Below are 8,752 nucleotides of genomic sequence, written 5' to 3' on the forward strand. Positions count from 1 at the left end.
TCTCCACGTGGTGAATACACAGGTCACAACATGTTTACAGGAACGTTTTGGAGTTGTATTTGGTGACTGTAATACCCTGTAGGGAACGTCAGGCTCCGGCCCCCCCCCCCACTTCCAGTGATGAAGCTAAGCTACGCTAACGGAGCAACTGTTCCCAAAGCTAAATGCACGCACAGAGACAAAAAAGGTATGTATCTTCTTGTCTAACTCCAGGGAAGATGTTAAATAAGCTAATTTCCCAAAATGTTGGAGTTTTCCTTTAATAACATATTGTTTAAAAAAAGACTGTATGGTTGGTGTTAGAGAGGACTGTCTGTATGGTTGGTGTTAGAGAGGACTGTCTGTCTGTATGGTTGGTGTTAGAGAGGACTGTCTGTATGGTTGGTGTTAGAGAGGACTGTCTGTCTGTATGGTTGGTGTTAGAGAGGACTGTCTGTATGGTTGGTGTTAGAGAGGACTGTCTGTATGGTTGGTGTTAGAGAGGACTGTCTGTCTGTATGGTTGGTGTTAGAGAGGACTGTCTGTATGGTTGGTGTTAGAGAGGACTGTCTGTCTGTATGGTTGGTGTTAGAGAGGACTGTCTGTATGGTTGGTGTTAGAGAGGACTGTCTGTATGGTTGGTGTTAGAGAGGACTGTCTGTCTGTATGGTTGGTGTTAGAGAGGACTGTCTGTATGGTTGGTGTTAGAGAGGAGTATCTGGTCCATCTTACTGCTTGGTGGTCTCCTTGTCCTCTCCCTCGACTTGCTGACCACCGGGACTGCAGGGACAAGATCATTTGCACAAAAAACATCAGTATCAGTGCAACGCTTTAAGCTTATAGTAGTCCAACTTATATATTTTGGGCTTATATTTTGGAAAAGGAGCTAGTGGGTCTTATTAACATCTTGTTTTCAAAAAACTAGTGAAAAGAAAATCTGCCAACAGTTGAGATAATTTCACTTCCGATGCAACTGAAATAATAGCACTGTGGAATGAAGTGGTCATGTCAGGTGATGAAGAGCGTGGTCCGTGCCTCTCCGCCTGTAGCAGGTCCTCTGTGAGGTCCATGAGCGGCACGCAGGCCAGGTCAGAGAGCAGCTCGGGCAGGGTGAGTCCGTATATGCCAGAGTAGTAGTCTCTCAGTACACACAGAGTACCTTGAAACCTGGCCACCTCCACCTGAAAACACATAACCTCCATGTGAATGGTTAGCTAGATATGAAATAGAAGCACCCGTCTGTACATGTAGAGGAGTGTTCTCCACCCAACAGATGTCACAATGACCAATGGACCAATGGTCAAACGGATATAGAATAAAATAGTAGTGTTTGGATTCAAACGGGTCCCCAAATGATGCTGTAGAAAAGAGTTGTCAACGCCTTCCCAAGTCTCAGCAATAGGCGGTCGGCTGAACAAAACACTGCATGAAGGCATTCATTTGTTCAATCTTTATTTACAGTATACTCGATAGAGTATAGAGTAGACTAGAGTAGTAGATACCTGAATGAGACTAGAGTAGTAGATACCTGAATGAGACCAGAGTAGTAGATACCTGAATGAGACTAGAGTAGTAGATACCTGAATGAGACTAGAGTAGTAGATACCTGAATGAGACCAGAGTAGTAGATACCTGAATGAGACTAGAGTAGTAGATACCTGAATGAGACCAGAGTAGTAGATACCTGAATGAGACTAGAGTAGTAGATACCTGAATGAGACCAGAGTAGTAGATACCTGAATGAGACTAGAGTAGTAGATACCTGAATGAGACCAGAGTAGTAGATACCTGAATGAGACCAGAGTAGTAGATACCTGAATGAGACCAGAGTAGTAGATACCTGAATGAGACCAGAGTAGTAGATACCTGAATGAGACCAGAGTAGTAGATACCTGAATGAGACCAGAGTAGTAGATACCTGAATGAGACCAGAGTAGTAGATACCTGAATGAGACCAGAGTAGTAGATACCTGAATGAGACCAGAGTAGTAGATACCTGAATGAGACTAGAGTAGTAGATACCTGAATGAGACCAGAGTAGTAGATACCTGAATGAGACTAGAGTAGTAGATACCTGAATGAGACTAGAGTAGTAGATACCTGAATGAGACTAGAGTAGTAGATATCTGAATGAGACTAGAGTAGTAGATACCTGAATGAGACTAGAGTAATAGATACCTGAATGAGACTAGAGTAGTAGATACCTGAATGAGACTAGAGTAGTAGATACCTGAATGAGACCAGAGTAGTAGATACCTGAATGAGACCAGAGTAGTAGATACCTGAATGAGACCAGAGTAGTAGTTGATGAGTACATCAGTGTGGGCCTCCAACCACCCGTCTTTCCTGAGAGCTGTCCTCTTCTGCCCTGCGTCCTCCCGGTGTTTGGTACAGTTGTCACACAGACGTGCACGTAGGTCCTACATGTACAGACACACACATATGGATGGACACACACACACACACACACACAGACACACACACACACACACACACAATCATACACAAGCTTTGGTGGAGTTCTGGCTTGGTATGACTCTACTCTACTCTACTCTACTTCCACTCCACTCCACTCCACTCTACTCTACTCTACTCTACTCTAACTCCACTCTACTCTACTCTACTCTACTCTACTCTACTCTACTCTACTCTACTCTACTCTACTCTACTCTACTCTACTCTACCTTAACTCCACTCCACTCTACTCTACTCTACTCTACTCTACTCTACTTTAACTCCACTCTACTCTACCTTAACTCCACTCCACTCTACTCTACTCTACTCTAACTCCACTCCACTCTACTCTACTCTACCTTAACTCCACTCCACTCCACTCTACTCTACTCTACCTTAACTCCACTCCACTCTACTCTACTCTACTCCACTCCACTCCACTCTACTCTACTCTACTCTACTTTAACTCCACTCCACTCTACTTTAACTCCACTCCACTCCACTCTACTTTAATTTAACTCCACTCCACTCCACTCTACTCTACTCTAACTCCACTCCACTCCACTCTACTCTACTTTAACTCCACTCCACTCCACTCTACTCTACTTTAACTCCACTCCACTCCACTCTACCTTAACTCCACTCCACTCTACTCTACCTTAACTCCACTCCACTCTACTCTACTCTACTCTACCTTAACTCCACTCCACTCCACTCCACTCCACTTTAACTCCACTCCACTCCACTCTACTCTACTCTACTCTAACTCCACTCCACTCCACTCTACTCTACTCTACTCTAACTCCACTCCACTCCACTCTACTTTAACTCCACTCCACTCCACTCCACTCCACTTTAACTCCACTCCACTCCACTCTACTCTACTCTACTCTACTCTAACTCCACTCCACTCCACTCTACTCTACTCTACTCTAACTCCACTCCACTCCACTCTACTTTAACTCCACTCCACTCCACTCCACTCCACTCTACTCTAACTCCACTCCACTCCACTCCACTCTACTCTACTCTACTCTACTCTACTCTACTCTACTCTACTCTACTCTACTCTACTCTAACTCCACTCTACTCTACTCGACTCTACTCTACCTTAACTCCACTCCACTCTACTCTACTCTACCTTAACTCCACTCCACTCTACTCTACTCTACTCTACCTTAACTCCACTCTACTCTACTCTAACTCCACTCCACTCTACTCTACTCTACTCTACTCTACTCTACTCTACCTTAACTCCACTCCACTCTACTCTACTCTAACTCCACTCCACTCCACTCTACTCTACCTTAACTCCACTCCACTCTACTCTACTCTACCTTAACTCCACTCCACTCTACTCTACTCTACTCCACTCCACTCCACTCTACTCTACTCTACTCTACTTTAACTCCACTCCACTCTACTTTAATTTAACTCCACTCCACTCCACTCTACTTTAATTTAACTCCACTCCACTCCACTCCACTCTACTTTAACTCCACTCCACTCCACTCTACTCTACTCTACTTTAACTCCACTCCACTCTACTCTACTCTACTTTAACTCCACTCCACTCTACTCTACTTTAACTCCACTCTACTCTACTTTAACTCCACTCCACTCTACTCTACTCTACCTTAACTCCACTCCACTCTACTCTACTCTACTCTACTCTAACTCCACTCCACTCTACTCTACCTTAACTCCACTCCACTCTACTCTACTCTACCTTAACTCCACTCCACTCTACTCTACTCTACCTTAACTCCACTCCACTCCTCTACTTTAACTCCACTCCACTCTACTCTACTCTACTTTAACTCCACTCCACTCTACTCTACTCCACTCCACTCTACTCTACTCTACTCTACTCTACTCTAACTCCACTTTACTCCACTCTACTCTAACTCCACTCTACTCTACTCTACTCTACTCTACTCTACTTTAACTCCAATCTACTCTACTTTAACTCCACTCCACTCTACTCTACTCTAACTACACTCCACTCCACTCCACTACACTCCACTCTACTCTAACTACACTCTACTCTACTCTAACTACACTCCACTCTACTCTACTCTAACTACACTCTACTCTACTTTAACTCCACTCCACTCCACTCCACTCCACTCTACTCTACTTTAACTCCACTCCACTCCACTCCACTCCACTCTACTCTACTCTAACTACACTCTACTCTACTCTAACTACACTCTACTCTACTCTAACTACACTCCACTCTACTCTACTCTAACTCCACTCCACTCTACTCTACTTTAACTCCACTCCACTCCACTCCACTCCACTCTACTCTACTCTAACTACACTCCACTCTACTTTAACTCCACTCCACTCTACTCTACTCTAACTACACTCTACTCTACTTTAACTCCACTCCACTCCACTCCACTCCACTCCACTCCACTCTACTCTACTTTAACTCCACTCTACTCTACTCTACTCTACTCTACTCTACTCTACTCTACTCTAACTCCACTCCACTCCACTCCACTCCACTCCACTCCACTCTACTCTACTCTACTCTAACTCCACTCCACTCTACTCTACTCTACTCTACTCTACTCTAACTCCACTTTACTCCACTCTACTATAACTCCACTCTACTCTACTCTACTCTACTCTACTCTACTTTAACTCCAATCTACTCTACTCTAACTACACTCCACTCCACTCTAACTACACTCTACTCTACTCTAACTACACTCCACTCTACTCTACTCTAACTACACTCTACTCTACTTTAACTCCACTCCACTCTACTCTACTCTAACTACACTCTACTCTACTTTAACTCCACTCCACTCCACTCCACTCTACTCTACTTTAACTCCACTCCACTCTACTCTACTCTACTCTACTTTAACGCCACTCTACTCTACTTTAACTCCACTCCACTCTACTCTACTCTACTCTACTCTACTCTAACTCCACTCCACTCCACTCTACTCTACTCTACTCTACTCTACTCTACTCTACTCTACTCTACTCTAACTCCACTCTACTCTACTCTACTCTACTCTACTCTACTCTACTCTAATCCACTCCACTCTGTTCTTACATCCAGTCTCTGGTGGAGTTCTGCCTTGGCCTCGTAGCCGTCTCTCATGTCATCTGCGACACAGTTGTACTCGTGTTGCCACTGAGTCACATACTCCTGCTTCAGGAGGCTAAGTTCTGGACGCTGCAGGTACTGCTGGAAGTCCTGACTGGAAGAGAACAGAAGAGAACAGGAGGATAAGGTCTCTGGACTCTGGAGGTACTGCTGGAAGTCCTGACTGGAAGAGAACAGAAGAGAACAGGAGGATAAGGTCTCTGGACTCTGGAGGTACTGCTGGAAGTCATGACTGGAAGAGAACAGAAGAGAACAGGAGGATAAGGTCTCTGGACTCTGGAGGTACTGCTGGAAGTCCTGACTGGAAGAGAACAGAAGAGAACAGGAGGATAAGGTCTCTGGACTCTGGAGGTACTGCTGGAAGTCCTGACTGGAAGAGAACAGAAGAGAACAGGGGGATAAGGTCTCTGGACTCTGGAGGTACTGCTGGAAGTCTTGACTGGAAGAGAACAGAAGAGAACAGGAGGATAAGGTCTCTGGACTCTGGAGGTACTGCTGGAAGTCCTGACTGGAAGAGAACAGCAGAGAACAGGAGGATAAGGTCTCTGGACTCTGGAGGTACTGCTGGAAGTCCTGACTGGAAGAGAACAGAAGAGAACAGGAGGATAAGGTCTCTGGACTCTGGAGGTACTGCTGGAAGTCATGACTGGAAGAGAACAGAAGAGAACAGGAGGATAAGGTCTCTGGACTCTGGAGGTACTGCTGGAAGTCCTGACTGGAAGAGAACAGAAGAGAACAGGAGGATAAGGTCTCTGGACTCTGGAGGCTGCAGGTACTGCTGGAAGTCCCCCAAGCCCCGCCCTCTTATCTTGATCCTCCAATCACAACTGGGCTTGAGAAGATAGGTAAATTGCGCCAGTGAGCCTGCTCATGCTCAGAGGCCAGTAGAAGAAGACTGTGGTTGAAGCACAGATTATCAACCAGACCAATTGGTCAGGTGCCCGGGGGGCCTCAGAGCTCCAGGCCTACTGTTAACAGAATTCGGCTATAGGGCGACAATAATGTGGTCAAGAGGCATGGTTTCTATCTTGAGCCTTAACTGGCGTGGTTTATTATTCACATGGCAGAGCAGTAACACTACAGGTCTTCTCTCACTGAGAGACTGGGGGAAAGAGGAAGAAGTGGGAGGAGACACCACTATTTATACTCGCCACCTAGCGGTGTTCCTGAGTGTCTCCGCCTAGAGCGCCCTCTAGTGGAAACAGTTATATATGCAGTTAGACAGTTACTAGTGTAAACAGTTATATATGCAGTTAGACAGTTACTAACAATCCTACACAGAACCTCTACCTTCAACACCTACAACCCCCCCCCCCCCCCCCCACTATGCCATGTAGCTCTGTAGCCCTGTAGCCCTGAGGCTGAGGTACCTGATGCTGAAGAGACGGTGGATGATGAGGGTGCGTTCTGAGCGCAGACTCTGCATGTTGGCCTTGACGCTGCTGACGTACGACTCACACACCTCCTCCCAGTAACAACACAGGTAGCCCGGGAGCTCCTGTGGACGGACAGGTGGTTGGAAAGAGAGAGGGGGTGTTGTGGAGTGGGGAGGGAGGAGTGAGGAGGAGAAAGAGGAGTGAGGGGAGATAGAGGAGTGATGAGGAGAGAAAGGAGTGAGGGAGAGAGAGGGGAGTGAGGAGGAGAGAGAGGAGTGAGGAGGAGAGAGGAGTGAGGAGAGAGAGGAGTGAGGAGGAGAGAGGAGTGAAGAGGAGATAGAGGAGTGAGGAGAGAGGAGAGAGAGGAGTGAGGAGAGGAGAGGAGTGAGGAGAGAGGAGAGAGAGAGAGGAGTGAGGAGGAGAGAGAGGAGTGAGGAGGAGAGAGGAGTGAGGAGGAGAGAGGAGTGAGGAGAGGAGTGAGGGGGAGAGAGAGGAGTGAGGAGGGGAGGAGAGAGGAGTGAGGAGGAGAGAGAGGAGTGAGGAGGAGAGAGGAGGAGAGATAGGAGTGAGGAGGAGAGAGAGGAGTGAGGAGGAGAGAGAGGAGTGAGGAGGAGAGAGGAGTGAGGAGGAGAGAGGAGTGAGGAGGAGAGAGAAGAGTGAGGAGGAGAGAGAGGAGTGAGGAGAGAGAGAGGAGTGAGGAGGAGAGAGGAGTGAGGAGGAGAGAGAGGAGTGAGGAGGAGAGAGAGGAGAGAGAGGAGTGAGGAGGAGAGAGAGGAGTGAGGAGAGAGAGAGGAGTGAGGAGGAGAGAGAGGAGTGAGGAGGAGAGAGGAGAGAGAGGAGTGAGGAGGAGAGAGGAGTGAGGAGGAGAGAGAGGAGTGAGGAGGAGAGAGAGGAGTGAGGATGAGAGAGAGGAGTGAGGAATAAGAGAGAGGAGTGAGGGGGAGAGAGGAGGAGAGAGAGGAGTGAGGAGGAGAGAAAGGAGTGAGGAGAGAGAGAGGAGTGAGGAGGAGAGAGAGGAGTGAGGGAGAGATAGAGGAGTGAGGAGAGAGAGGAGTGAGGAGGAGAGAGGAGTGAGGAGGAGAGAGAGGAGTGAGGGGGAGAGAGGAGTGAGGAGGAGAGAGAGGAGTGAGGGGGAGATAGAGGAGTGAGGAGAGAGAGGAGTGAGGAGGAGAGAGAGGAGTGAGGGGGAGATAGAGGAGTGAGGGAGAGAGAGGAGTGAGGAGAGAGAGAGGAGTGAGGAGGAGAGAGAGGAGTGAGGAAGAGATAGAGGAGTGAGGAGGAGATAGAGGAGTGAGGAGAGAGAGGAGTGAGGAGGAGAGAGAGGAGTGAGGAAGAGATAGAGGAGTGAGGAGGAGAGAGAGGAGTGAGGGAAGAGAGAGGAGTGAGGAGTGAGGAGAGAGAGAGGAGTGAGGAGGAGATAGAGGAGTGAGGAGAGAGGAGAGAGAGAGGAGTGAGGAGGAGAGAGAGGAGTGAGGAGGAGAGAGGAGGAGAGAGAGGAGTGAGGAGAGAGAGAGGAGGAGGAGGAGAGAGAGGAGGGAGGGGGAAGAGAGAGGAGTGAGGAGGAGAGAGGAGGAGAGAGAGGAGTGAGGAGGAGAGAGAGGAGTGAGGGGAGAAGAGAGAGGAGTGAGGAGGAGAGAGGAGGAGAGAGAGGAGTGAGGAGGAGAGAGAGGAGTGAGGGAGAGAGAGGAGTGAGGAGGAGAGAGGAGGAGAGAGGAGTTGAGGAGAGTGAGAGAGAGAGGGAGGGAGAGAGAGGAGAGAGAGGAGAGAGAGAGAGGAGTGAGGAGAGAGAGAGGAGTGAGGAGTGAGGAGA

This window comes from Notolepis coatsorum (assembly GCF_963971535.1).
Source record: "Notolepis coatsorum genome assembly, chromosome: 11".
In the NCBI taxonomy this organism is placed as follows: Eukaryota; Metazoa; Chordata; class Actinopteri; order Aulopiformes; family Paralepididae; genus Notolepis; species Notolepis coatsorum.